Source organism: Saimiri boliviensis, chromosome 11 (assembly GCF_048565385.1).
Source record: "Saimiri boliviensis isolate mSaiBol1 chromosome 11, mSaiBol1.pri, whole genome shotgun sequence".
In the NCBI taxonomy this organism is placed as follows: domain Eukaryota; kingdom Metazoa; phylum Chordata; class Mammalia; order Primates; family Cebidae; genus Saimiri; species Saimiri boliviensis.
In genome coordinates this window covers 100,143,980-100,158,804 of record NC_133459.1, presented here as the reverse complement: position 1 = coordinate 100,158,804, position 14,825 = coordinate 100,143,980, and the positions used below count along the sequence as shown (strand labels likewise).

The 14,825-nt window shown below is 38.3% G+C and overlaps 1 protein-coding gene, 1 non-coding gene and 1 pseudogene across 5 annotated transcripts in view; 1 reads left to right on the top strand and 2 right to left on the bottom strand.

Annotated features, from left to right (window-relative positions):
* Nucleotides 1-14,825, top strand: part of RAP1A (RAP1A, member of RAS oncogene family) — an 87,630-nt gene that overhangs the window by 29,748 nt on the left and 43,057 nt on the right. The gene's annotated exons all lie outside the window — the stretch shown is intronic.
* Nucleotides 2,536-3,801, bottom strand: LOC101049609 (keratin, type I cytoskeletal 18 pseudogene; annotated as a pseudogene).
* On the bottom strand, nucleotides 4,667-4,773 carry LOC120360560 (U6 spliceosomal RNA). Its single transcript, XR_005577025.1, has one exon. It is a non-coding gene; the product is annotated as a U6 spliceosomal RNA (small nuclear RNA).

Here is a 14,825-nt window from a genome sequence, read left to right as displayed (position 1 = left end):
GGAAGTGGAGAAGAGATTGGTAAAACTATTGATGTGTAGTCCTGAGGGTCCAGGTGAGATTTCAGACCAGGAATTTGAAATAGTGATATCAGTTATATAATAATATTTTCTCCAGCGATGAAGAGAAAATTTAAGATGCACTAACAGTTGATGTTAAACTGGCTAATTGGGGGTGAAACAACAGGAATACATGAAATAGTATGAGCAAAGACTAACTCAGACAAAGAAGGTGGTATATAACTTAGCCCCTGCTCTGTGCTGGACACATAAATAAGTTTTGTAGATACCGCTTTATTTACTCAAATAACTCTAAGCCAGGCACTGTTTTCCCCATGATGAAACTGAGGCACAGAGAGATTAAGACACTTGACTAGGATTAGAGAGTTAGTAAGTGGCAGAACTGGGCTTTAAAACCAGGAAGCTAGGTTCCGAAGTCTGTGTTCTTAACTACTAAGCTGTACTATTGATCACCCTTGGAGTCCAGGGTTAGGAGAAAAGGAAGGGAAGTCATAAGCTGGGAGGAGATGAAGGGCTCAGGGCTCTGGTTGATGCTTCAGTGAGGTGGAAAACCTGTGCTGTGGGGTTTTCCTCAGATTGTACATACGTGCACACCTGTTTATATCAGGTTAGGTGCTGAAAAAAAGGTAATTAATTTAGACATTTACCAGTTATTCTTTCAAGGGCATTTTTCATGGGTCATATTTGCACTGCACAATTCTTTTTACTCCATTTTTGTGTAATAGAGGGCAGTAAGGAATTCTTGTACAAATAAACCTCTTTTACTTTTGTACCCCCTACCATAGTCATATTTTGATAGAACCCTTAGTAAATGACCAGGTTGTTTTCTGCACTTTTTTCCTCTCACACACAACATAACATGGGTTTGGCAAGCTTTTAAAAATGTTAGTGTTTTTGTATCCACCAGTATACCTGTGCCCATTTAATAGGAGATCGCTACCAATTAGAGCTAGTGATGTTTTGTTTTAATTTGGAGAAATAGCATGTCTCTGTCTTTAAATTCTGTCACTTTTCTTTTTTGTAAAAAAAAAAAAATTTTTGATGCCCAAATTATAAATAAATTGAGCAAATGCAGACTAAAGGAATAAAAAATGAATGTGTCCATTGGAGTGGAATACCTTCTCAATACAGAACTAGTTGATTTGTTTTTTTCCTCTTTGGCTTTTTCCAAGTTTTTGTTACCCAAGATAACATTAATCAAACTAGCACTTTGAGAAACGGAGTTAAAATATTTTTTCTTGTTAAATTTCAGTAACTGGTCATATTTTCCTTTGTTTCTCACTGTCTCATACCGTTAGATCAGGGGTCTCCAAGCACCAGGACACAGACTAGTTATTAATGGTCCATGGCCTGTTAGGAACCAGGCTGCACAGCAGGATTGTAAGCAGTGTTGAGTATTACTGCCTGAGCCCCGCCTCTTGTCGGATCACCAGCAGTATTAGATTCTCATAGGAGTGCCAACCCTATTGTGAATTGTACATGCACATAATCTAGTTTACACACTTCTTATGAGAATCTAATGCCTGTCTCCCATCACCGCTAGATGGGACTGTCTAGTTGCAGGAAAACAAGCTCAGGGCTCCCACTAATTCTACATTATGATGGGTTGTATAATTATTTCATTATATATCACAATGTAATGATAATAGAAATAAAATGCCCAATAAATGTAGTGCATTTGGATCATCCTGAAACCATCTCCCACACCCAGTCCAGTCTTGTGGAAATATTGTCTTCCATGAAACTGGTTCCTGATGCCAAAAAGTTTGGAGACTACTGCCTTAAATTATATAGATAAACATAATAGGTATTTGTGATTATATCAGGGACTATTGTAATATTTTTTTCTGTATTAATCTAGATAGTGAGCTAAAGCTCAACATGCTTTACAGATTGATATGGCTGATTTTTCAGTTATTCACTTCTTGCCGCTGTAAGGTTTGTTAGAATCAGGGCTCTAGATCTTTTTTTTTTCCTTTTAAATTAAGAGATGAGGTGTTGCTCTGTTGCCCAGGCTGGTCTCCAACACCTAACCCCTTCTCACCTTAGCCTCTTAAAGTTTTTGGATTACTGACATGAGCCAGTGTACCTGGCCAGGGATCTAGATCTAATACATGTTAAGATCATAGCTTTTAGAAAGTTTAGTCATAGGTTATAGTTATAGTTTCTTTCTTTGAACCCCAGACTTCAAGGTGTTTAGTAATACTTTTAAGGTCTGTGTTCAGGTGGTTTTGGTTTGACTATGAATACCTTTTTCTGTTTACCATTTATTAGTTCAAATCTAGATCACAAGCTGTCTGTACTCTTGTAGAGAATTTTATTTTATTTTATTTTAAAATTTTGTTTATTTATTTAGGTGACAGAGTCTTGCTCTGTTGCCCAGGCTGGAATGCAGTGTCACAATCTTGGCTCACTGGAGCCTCCATCTTCCAGGTTCAAACAATATATATACATCCAATGACCTCTGAACTTTTTATTGGCCTTCTGCTCCCCAAAGGGTATCCTGCTTCTGCTGGCTTAATGTCTCAGAACTTTGGTGTCATTGGTCTCAGATACCGCTTTGCCATCCACTATCGAGCAGGTGGTGGTCTTTTGGATGCTTTAGATGGAGTTGCTGCTGTCCAGAGCATCGCTAAGATTAAAGTCCTCGCCGTCTTCCAGCAGGCGGCGGTAGGTGGGGATCTCAGCCTCCAGCTTGACCTTGATGTTCAACAGGACCTTGTACTGCTTGGCCTGGCACTGCTTCTCTGCCCAGGTCTGTGCCAGTTCTGGCTCCAGGTGCAGCAGGGTCCCATTGAGCTCCTCCATCTGCAGGGAGTAACGGGCCTCCACTTCCCTCAGGCTGTTTTGTAAGCTGTCCTTCCGATTTCTTATTGAGTCCAGGTCAGTCTTTAAGGACTGTACTGTACGTCTCAGCCCATGAGCATCATCTCAGCAGCTCCAACCTCAGCAGACTGCATGGCGACCACTATTGTGTCCTCTTCAATCTGCTGAGGCCAGTACTTGTCTAGCTCCTGTCGGTTCTTCCAAGCCAGCTCATTGTATTAGGCCTGGATGTCTGGCCATGATCTTGGAGAGGTCCTGAGATTTGGGAGCATCTACCTCCACAGTCAACCCAGAGCTGGTACCTGGGGCTTGTAAGCTTTTTACTACCCCTTTGTGCTTCTTCTGCATGAAGAACAGCTCCTCCTTGAAAGCATCGATCTCTGTCTCCAGCTGCAGCCAAATGACATTGGTGTCATCAGTGACCTTTCAGAGTCCATGGATGTCACTCTCCATAGACTGGGACATGGCCAGCTCTGTTGCATATTAGACTCTAAAGTCATCAGCAGCGAGACAGGCATTGTCAATTTGCAGAATGATGCAGGCATTGTCCACGATATTTATGAATATCTGATCCCTCAGGTCCTTGATGGTCTTGAAGTAATGGCCCCAGTTTCTGAGCTGGGGTCCCTTCTTCTTTAGGTACTCCCAGATTTTGCTCTCCAGGATCCAAACTCTGTCGAGGTAGGGGTCCAGGAGATTGTTCGGGCCTTGCATGGTATCCGTCTTGTTCTGGATGCTTCCCATTCCTGCCAGACCCCTGGCCATCCCCTCAGCCAGGCCCCCAGAACTATCCTGGAAGCTGGTGGAGTGGGACACGGAGGTCTGGGAACCACAGCCCCCAGTGCCTGCTTAGACGCTGGCCATGCTGCTGACCGACCGGGTGCCATAGCTGGGCACATGGACAGAGGTGAGGGACTAGTAATTGGTGGGTAAGGTGGAGCGAGAGGTGAAACTCATGCTATGTGGAGAGAAGAGCAAGAGGATAGGATTCAGGCTTTGCTGACAGCCAGAATATTAGATATTATCATTGCTTAATATCCCTTTCTTCTTTTGCCGTTGATAATCAAAACTTTATTACTGATTCTGACTTGATTTTTGAGATTTTGTTCTCATAGAATTTTTAGTAGACAGGTTAGTATTTAAAGGAATATTTAATATATTATTTCTTTCAGCTAGCATAAGCTAAAGGTGCAAAAGAATGAATGTTGTCTTAGGTTCCTAAGACCTAGGAAACTGGTCTGAATGCTTTTAAGCAGTTGGTTAACCTTTAGGCCATTCAGAATGTGAGAACAGTTTGGGCTGATTTTCATTCCTCTGTTAGGCTTAAAAAAGAAACACCACACTGTTCATTGATGTCATTAAGACTGTTAGGAAAAATGTTTGTTTTAACTATGAAGACCCAGAGAACTCTTGTTTATACTTAGGTTAATAGTGAAAATGTGGTTTTGATTTAAAATTCTAACAATATATATGAGAAATATTTGTAGGGTGCTTTTTTTTTTTTTTAACATACTTTTACAAAGTTTGTCTCATTTGATCTTCACAGTTCTGTGAAAAAGGTAGGACAGATAGTGTCACTCCTCCTTTTAAAGATAAGAAGTTTGGGCTTCAAAGAAAGTCAGTGACTTGCCTTGAGATAAATAACTAGTTATGTCTGCTATCTTTTACATTAGCTTTTATTCTCCTATATCAAAGAGTTCTGTGCAGAAAGACTTCTATATGATTTACTTATAATTTCTGAAATGTAAAATTCAAATTGTTTAAATTTCTGGCTTTTCTGCATTTACCAGAAATGTATCCTATTTTAAAAAATAGACAATTAAAAAATATGGAATGCTTCATGAATTTGTGTGTCATCCTTGCACAGGAGCCATGTTAATCTTCCCTGTATCATTCCATTTTCAGTATATGTGCTGTCAAAGCAATCACGGCTTAATCTTTTTTAGAGCAGTTTTAGGTTTACAATAAAATTTAGCAGATTTCTAATACATTTTCTGCCCCCTCACATGCATAATCTCCTCCATTATCAACAATTCCCTTACCAAATGGGTACATATGTTACAGCTGATGAACGTACATTGACAGACACATCCTTATCATGCAGAGTTCATAGTTAACCTCAGAGTTCACTTTTGGTGTTGTGTATTCTATGGGTTTGGACAAATGTAAAATGTGTGTCCACCTTATAGTTTCATACAGATAGTTTTGCTGCCCTAAAAGTCTTCTGTGTTCCTGTCTTTTTTTTTTTTTTTTGAGACGGAATTTTGCTCTTGTTACCCAGGCTGGAGTGCAATGGCATGATCTCGGCTCACCACAACCTCTGCCTCCTGGGTTCAGGCAATTCTCCTGCCTCATCCTTCTGAGTAGCTGGGATTACAGGCACGTGCCACCATGCCCAGCTAATTTTTTGTATTTTTAGTAGAGACGGGGTTTCACCATGTTGACCAGGATGGTCTCGATCTGTTGCCCTCGTGATCCACCCGCCTCGGCCTCCCAAAGTGCTGGGATTACAGGCTTGAGCCACCGCGCCCGGCCCTTCCTGTCTTTTTTTTTTTGTTTGCTGTTTTGGCTATATATAAAGTAAGAAGGACAGATAGCAATTTCTTCCACATTGTATAACTGTAATTTTAATCTTGTTTGTAGTTTTGGGATTTAGAAATACTTGATTCAGAAGTTTATCTTTAAGTTAATTGATTATAATTTTGCCTCTAAGGGCATTATGAAAGAGTCTTTCTCTGATTCTTAAGAAAATTCTTAGTCAAGTTGCCCAGTTTCAAAAAAGAAAAATGACTTTGTACTTTTAATAATCACTTAAAAAACAAATATGCTTTATATTGTATAATACCTGTGGGGAGATAAAAGTGTGTGTGTGTGTGTGTGTGTGTGTGTGTGTGTGTTTGTATGTGTGTGTGTGTGTGTGTGTGTGTATGTGTATGTGTGTGTGTGTATGTGTATATTTGAGACAGAGTCTCGCTCTGTTGCCCAGACTGTAGTGCAGTGGTGTGACTTGATTTGCTGCCACCTCTGTCTCCCAGATTCAAGTGATTCTTATACCTTAGCCTCCTGAGTAGCTGGGATTACAGGCATGTGCCACCATGCCTGGCTAATTTTTGTGTTTTTAGTAGAGACAGCGTTTTGCCATGTTGGCCAGGCTGGTCTTGAACTCTTGACCTCAAGTGATCTGCCTGCCTTGGCCTCCCAAAGTGCTGGGATTACAGGCATGAGCCATGACACCCAGCCCCTCAAATATATATTTTTTTAAATTGACTTCTTTTTGCAAAAAGCTTAGTTCAAGTATTTTTATTTCTATTTCTTTTTTGAGACGGAGTTTTGCTCTGTCACCCAAGCTGAAATGTAGTGGCGCAATCTCAGCTCACTGGAACCTCTGCCTCCCAGGTTCAAGCAATTCTCCTGTCTCAGCCTCCCAAGTAGCTGGAACTACAGCTACAAGTGTGTGCCACCGTGCTTGGCTGATGTTTGTATTTTCAGTAGAGACCGGGTTTTGCCATATTGACCAGGCTGGTCTCGAACTCCTGATCTCAGAAGGTCCACCTGCTTCAGCTCCCAAAGTGCTGGGATCACAGGCGTGAGCCACTGTGCCTGACCCAGTTCAAGTATATTTAAAACCTCTGTTCTTGTATTCATAGACCCTGTATAAAATCTCTATGTGGAAATACAAAATAATCCTTACTTTGCTTTCGGCAAAGTTGATGTTGATAGCAAAGACAAGGTTAATTATGAAATTATTAGAGGAGTTTCACCAAACTTTGGTCCAAGACCTGTTTTGTATGACCCTCAAGCTAAGAATGACTTTTACTTTTTAAAGAGCTGTTTTTAAAAAACAAGAAATAAACAAAGAATAATATGTGACATAGGCCATATGTGACTCACAAAGCATAAAACATTTACTGTCTAGCTCTTCACAGATAAAGTTTGCTGACTGTGTATTAGAGGAATATGTATCATAAATAAAAATGTAAACAGAGACCTTAGGGAAATGCAAATCAAAACCACAACAAGATATGACTTCATACCCCTAGGATGGCTGTGATTTAGGGATAAAAAAGGACAATGACAAGTGTTGGCCAGGATTTAGAGAGATTGGAACTCACACATTGCAGATGAGAATGTAAAATGGTACAGCTACTGTGGAAAAGAGTTTGGCAGTTCCTGAGAAAGTTAAACATAAGCTAAAGAGATGCAAAGAAAAATTTAAAAATAAATAATTAAAAGAAAAACATAAGACCTATCATATGACCCAGCAGTTTTGCTGCTAGGTGTGTACTCAAGAGAATTGGAAACATGTGTACGCTAAAACTTGTACAAAACTGTTCATTACGATAAACAAAAAGTGGAAAAAATTCAGATGTCCATCAACTGATAAACAAAATGTGATATAGCCACAGGATAGAATATTATTCACCCATAAAAAGAATGAAATACTGACACACACTTCCAGGATGGGAGCACTGGAGGCAGGATGCCTAGGTTCAAATTCTTGTTTTGCCATTTACTAGTTGTTTTCTAAGTTTTGAATTATTGAACTTCTGTAGGTCTTATGTTTTCTCTTGTGTGAAGTGGTGATTATAATTAATATCATGGAGTTGTTTTAAATAAGTTGACTAAAAGTAAAATTCTTAGAAATATGCTTGCACATAGTACGCCCTTCATAAATGTTGAAGTGTTATTTATAGATCATGAGAATTGAGTAAGGTTAAGAAGTCCAGAGACTTCAGTGTTAGAGCCAGTGATTAAATGTAGGTGATCTGAATCTAAGTCCTACTTGCTAATTTATCTAGTTGCCTTTACCATATTTTGTTAAATGTTTATTTACTTACTGGACATAAAATTATTAACCTTCTAAACTTTAATTTAAATTTAGACTGGCTGAGTGCAGTGGCTCACACCTATAATCCTAGGACTTTAGAGGCTGAGGTGGGAGGGAATTGCTTCAAGTCAGGAGTTCAAGGCTGCATTAAGTTATGATTGTGTCACTGCACGCCAGCAGTGACAGAGTGAGATTCTGTCTGAAAAAATAAATGTGGGCCAGACCATAGACCAGGTAGTTATAGCAAAAGAGAGTTGCTAAATTCCTCACAACAGAATTTCCATTCTTATACCCAGTCTTTGCTTTAATCTATTGGTGCCCAATCCTTAGCAGTTATGAACCAAACTTATGAGCTATGAGGGGAAAAAATGATAGTGGAAAACATAGCTTTAATGCAAAATAACTGAAAAAATTGCAAAAAACAAAATAAAGAAAAAACAAATTAACAAAAATTAACTTGATGGTGATAAAATAAACAGCTAAAAGCAAATAACATCGGAGGGAAGGCCTGGGATAATCAATCAAAAAAGTGGTTATTCTTAATAAATAGATTTCTTGATAGGAACAAATTTTTTAAAAAGATAAATAAAAAAGGGCATTCACAAAAGAAAAAAGCACGACTGATAAATATTTGAAAACTTTAACCTCACTAGTTAATCAGAGAAACTTAAGAGTAATAAAATTTTGATAATACAATTAACAAAATAAGAACATTTATGTTGAAACTGTGTACTATTAGGGATATGATGAAATAGGGCCAACAAATTCCTGATTGGGCTGTCTATTGATAAAACTACTAATCTCCATGAAGAACGTTAAAATGTTCTTAGTCTTTGATTGAGTAAGTAATGTTTCATGTGAGAATATAATCCAAAGAAAAAATGACAACTGGTTTGTATAAGTAAAGTGTATTATATAAGTAAAGATTCCTTGCAGCATTGTCTATAATAATATATAAATAAGCATTATCTGTAATAATAGAAAACACTTGGACACACCCAGCAAGAAGGACAGTTAAATTACTGTACATTTATTGTAATATCTATTAAATAGTTATGAAAAACTTCAGTGACCTTGAGGAAAGATGAAGTAATATTGGTGGTGGGGGGCGGGGGTGGGGAATAAGAAAGATTCAAAATTGCAACACTTTAACCTCTAATGTCAAGCAGTAAACCTAGTCTTGGAACAGTTCATTCTGGATAAATACTTACTGAGTTGCTCTTAAATGTCTCATTTACTGAATACCGTCTATAAAAATAAATACGGCAAAACCCCTTTTGAAACCACATTCCCCTTTCCCGTGTAGTAGTGACCACCCAATTTTTCTATTCTTCCTTCAAGCAGATGCCTCAAAAGAATCGTCTTGTAATGCTCTCCCCATTTCTTCCCTCGCAGTCTTTCCCGAACCCAATCGTGTTTTTGTCCTGGGTTACTGCACTGAAATTGGTTTATCAAGTCTCCAGTGACCTCCAGTGGTCAAGTTCTCAATCTCAGCTTACTTTACATGTCAGCATTTGACAGTTGGTCAGTTCCTCCTCTTTGAAATATTTTATTCTCTTTATTCCAAGAAACTATATACATGGTTCCCCCCAACCCGCCACCCCACCTCACTAGTTGCCCTTTCTTGACCTGCTTTGATGGCTCCTCTGCTCTGATTTTTTAAAAAATTAATACTGAGAATTGAATTGTATTTTTTTATATTATGGTAAAATACACATAACTTATACCATAGTAATTATTTTTAAGTATGCAATTCAGTAAAATTAAGTACATTCACATTGTTGTGCAGACTTTACCACCATCCATTTCCAGAACTCTTTATTTTTCGTAACTGAAACTCAATCCTATTAAACAGTAATTCCCCATCCCCCTTTCTCAGTCCCCAGCAACCATCATTCTATTTTCTGTCTCTGAATTTTTGACTAAGAGAGGTACTTCATAATAAGTGGATTAGGGATACCTATATGTCACAATTGAAAACTTCTGTGCATCAAAGAACACATCAACAAGGTTGAGCATCCCTAATCCCAAAATTCAAAATGCTCTACACTCCATAACTTTTGAGTGCTGACATGACACCAGAAGTGGAACATTCTATTTCTTACCTCATGTAGTTTTCAGTCAAAATAGTAGTCAAACTTTGTTTCATGCACAAAATTATTAAACATACTGTATAAAATTACTTTCAAGTTATGTGTATGAAGTATTTATAAAACATAAAATAATTTTGTGTTTAGACTTGGGTCCCATTCCCAATATAACTCATCATATGTATGCAGATATTCCAAAATCTGAAAATATTTGAAACCTGAAGCACTTCTGTTCCCAAAGGGGTACTCAACCTGTAGTCCAATTTATCTATTTTTTCTTTTGTGCCTATGCTTTTGGTGTTTATCCAAGCAATTATTGCCAAATCCATTGTCATGTATCTTTCCTCCTATGTTTTCTTCCAAGAATTTTATGATTTTGCTGTCTCACATTTAATCTTTGATCATTTTGAGTTACTTTTGTATGTGGCGTAGGGTAAGGGCCCAACTCTTCATTATTTTACATGTGGATCTCCAGCTTTCCTAGCACCATTTATTGAAAAGACCATCTTTCCCAGTTGAATGGTCTTGGCCTCATTGTCAAAATCATTTGACCGTATATGTGAGGGATTAATTTCTGGGCTCTCTATTTTATAAATTTTAATATGTTGTGTTTTCATTTTCATTCTGTTCAAAATACCAGTATCCATTTTGATTTCTTTCTAAATATTTGGGGATTTTCTTGATCTTTCTCCTGTTGGTTTCTAATTTAATTCCATAGTAGTCAGAAAACATACTTTGTATGATTTAAATTTGTTCAAATTTATTGAGACTTACTTTGTAATTTACAATATGGTCTGCTGGGCGCAGTGGCACGTGCCTGTAGTCCCAGCTACTTGGGAGGCGGGGGTGCAGGATCTCTTGAGTCCAGGAGTTCTGGCCTGTAGTGCACTATGCTGATTGGGTGTCCGAACTAAGTTCAGCATCAACATGGTGACCTCCTAGGAGCGGGGACCACCAGGTTGCCTGAGGAGGGGTGAACTGGCCCAGGTCGGAAGTGGAGCAGGTCAAAACTCCCGTGCTGATCAGTAGTGGGATCGTGCCTGTGAATAGCCACTGCATTCCAGCCTGGGCAAATAGTGAGATCCTGCCTCTTTAAAAAAAAAGAAAAATAATATCTGTCTTGGCAAATGTTTCATATACACTTGAAAATAATGTATATTCTTTTGTTGAATAAAGTATAATCATGTATCACTTAACAGGGATACATTTGGAGAAATTTGTCAGACTATTTGCTAAATTCATCCCTAAGTAGTTTATTTCTTTTTAGATACTTTTGTAAATGATTTTTAAATTTTATTTTCCACATCTTTGCCAATATGTAGAAATGCAGTCACACGTCACTAACAGCGTATCTCCTAGCTATGGTCACACAGCAATGCAGACCAGCCTGGGCAACAGAGCCAGACTTTCTCCCTAAAATGAGTAAATCAATAAAGTAAATAAAAAATAAATAAAGTAAATCAGTCAGTTAATTCAACCTGAGCTTATTGTAACTTTTTTACTTTATAAACTTTTTGACTCCTATAATAACACTTAGCTTAAAACACATTGTCCATCTGTTCAGAAATACTTCCTTTCTTTATATTCTTTTTCTGTGAAGTTTTTTCTATTTTTTTTTTTTTTTTTTTTTTGAGACGGAGTTTTGCTCCTGTTACCCAGGCTGGAGTGCAATGGCGCGATCTCGGCTCACCGCAACCTCCGCCTCCTGGTCTCAGGCAATTCTCCTGCCTCAGCCTCCTGAGTACCTGGGATTACAGGCACGCGCCACCATGCCCAGCTAATTTTTTGTATTTTTAGTAGAGACGGGGTTTCACCATGTTGACCAGGTTGGTCTCGATCTCTCGACCTTGTGATCCACCCGCCTCGGCCTCCCAAAGTGCTGGGATTACAGGCTTGAGCCACCGCGCCCGGCAAGTTTTTTCTATTTTTAAAATTTTTTACTTTTATTTAACTTTTAAAACTTTTTTCTTAAAAACTAAGACACACACATATTTACCTAGGCCTACACTGGTTCAGGATCATTAAGATGTCACTAGGCCATAGGAATTTTTCATCTCCATTATAATCCTGCCGGACCGCCATCGCATATATGGTCCGTCATTGGCCAAAACGGTGTTGTGGTACCTGGCTGTGTTCTGTAAATGTCAGTTAGATCCAATTGATTGATGGTGTTGTTTAGTTCAGCTGGAGTCTTACTGATTTTCTGCCTGCTGGATCTGTTAGTTACTGACAGGGGTGCTGAGGGCTCCAGCTATAATAATGGATTCATATGTTTCTTCTTGCAGTATCCTTTTTGGCCTCATGTATTTTGACACTGTTAGATGCATGCAAATTAAGAACTGTTATGTCTTCTTGGAGAATCAATGCCTTTATCGTTATGTAATACTCTTCTTCATACCTGATAACTTCTCTTACTCTGAAGCCTTCTTTGTCTTAGAATAATATAGTTACTTTAACTTTCTTTTTATTAATGTTAGCATGATATATTTTTCTTCATCTCTTTACTTGTAATCTGTGTACAGTAGTCCCTCCTTGCCCATGGAGGATACATTTCAGGATTCTCTGTGGATGCCTGAAACCGTGGATAATATAGTACCAAACCTTATATATACTATGTTTTTTTCCTGTACATACCTACCATAAAATTCAGTTTATAAATTGGTCACAGTAAGAGATTGACAACAATACCTAATAATAGAACAATTCTAATAATATACTTTAATAAAAGTGATGTGAATGTAATCTTTCTCTCAAAATATTGTAGTATTTTTCAGATACCGGTTGACCATGGGTAACTGAAATTGCAAAAAGCAACACCATGGATGGGGGGAGTCTACGGTATTTATATTTAAAGTAGGTTTTTTATAGCCAATATAAAATTGGGTCTTGTTTTTTTAGTCCATCCTGACAGTCTCTTTTAATTGTTATTGTTACTAATATGTACCTACCATATTTGTTACTGTTTTCTATTCGTTGTCCTCCCTTGTTCTATTTCTTTGTCTTCTGATTTCAATTGAATGTTTTATGTTACTTCATTTTTCCTCCTCACTTACTGTATTATTATACATCTTTTTACTTTTCTCTTCTAGTTGCGCTTGAATTTGCAGTATACATTTACAACCAATCCAAGCCTACTTTGATATAACATAGCACTTCATAGGTAGTGCAAGTACCTTATAACAGAATATTCTCAATTACTTATACCCATCCCTTATAACATTGCTGTCATTCAGTTCACTTTTCCATAAGCTATCATAACCTAATAACTTGTTGCTGTTATTTTGAACAAACTGTTATCCATTTAGATCAATAAAGGATAAGAAAAGTAAATGTAAAGTTTCTGATATGAATAATTTTCCTTCTTTTTGAAGAACTTTTCACGTTTCTTGAAAGGCATGTCTGCTGGTAACAAATTCAGTTTTTGTTTGTCTGAGAAAGTCTGCAATTCTCCTTCATTTGGAGGATAACTTCATTTGATACAGAATTGTAACTTGGTTGTTTTTCTGAGAACACTTCAAATACTTCACTTCACTTTCTTCTTGATTTCCTGGTTTCTGAATAGAAGTCTGATGCAATTCTTATTTCTGCTCTGCTATAGGTAAGATGTTTCTTCCCCTCTCTGGCTTCTTTCAGCATTTTCTCTTTCCCTAGATTTTATGCAGTCTAAATATACCTAAGTGTAGATGTTTTGGTATTTATCCTGAACTTCCTGGGTCTGTGGTTTGGTGTCTGTCCTCTGTTTATTTTTTAGCAGTCTTTTTTCTCCCATCTCATCTCTTCGTTTGGCCCTGTCTTCAAAATGTATGTGGAAGTTAACCAATTCTTACTACCTCCATTGCTACTTCTTTGGTCAACATTCCTATCTTGGGATTTCAGTTCCCTTCTAGTTCTTCCTAATTCTGTCCTTGACCTTCTCTTTCACAACCAGAGAGATTTTTTTTTTTTTTTTTTTTTTTTGAGACGAAGTTTTGCTCTTGTTACCCAGGCTGGAGTGCAATGGCACGATCTCGGCTCACCGCAACCTCCGCCTCCTGGGTTCAGGCAATTCTCCTGCCTCAGCCTCCTGAGTAGCTGGGATTACAGGCACGTGCCACCATGCCCAGCTAAATTTTTTATATTTTTGGTAGAGGCGGGGTTTCACCATGTTGACCAGGATGGTCTCGACAGAGAGATCTTTTAAAAATTTCAATGGAAACTTTACACCCTGTATTCCAAATTGTCCAGTGACTTCCCGTGCATACCAAGTAAAAGCCAAAGTCCTTCCCATGCCCGAAAGCCTGTATTTTGTTTAATCTCTTACCTTCCCTTCTACCGTGGCCTCCCAAAGTGCTAGGGTTATAGGTGTGAGCCACTGTGCCCAGCCAAGGCTCTTTGTTTTTGATCAGAGGTTGTTAATTTGGGTTCCCTAGTCTCCAGCTTTTCCCTCACTTCCCCCAGTGTGTATGCTTTTCAAAGAACTGTATTTACGGGACTAGGAATCTAATAAAGTTAAGAATCAATACATTGGATTATACTGCCTCCTCATTTGGGGTTCCTAATCTGACAGTGCTTTCTGTTGTCTTACATTACCTTTCTAACATTCTTCTCAAAATACCAATCACACTCCAGTTACATTAATAAAGTAGTGACAATAGTATATTTTTTAAGTGGATAATTGCCAGGCACTCTAAGTGCCACCTATGCATTATCTCATTTGGTGTTCACAGCAACACTGCTGAACTATGTATCTTTTTTTTTTTTTTTTTTTTTTTGAGACAGAGTTTCACTCTTGTTACCCAGGCTGGAGTGCAATGGCGCCATCTCGGCTCACCACAACCTCTGCCTCCTGGGTTCAGGCAATTCTCCTGCCTCAGCCTCCTGAGTAGCTGGGATTACAGGCACGCACCACCATGCCCAGCTAATTTTTTGTATTTTTAGTAGAGACGGGATTTCACCATGTTGACCAGGATGGTCTCGATCTCTTGACCTCGTGATCCACACGCCTTGGCCTCCCAAAGTGCTGGGATTACAGACTTGAGCCACCGCGCCTGGCCCGAACTATGTGTCTTTTAAGGAAAATAATG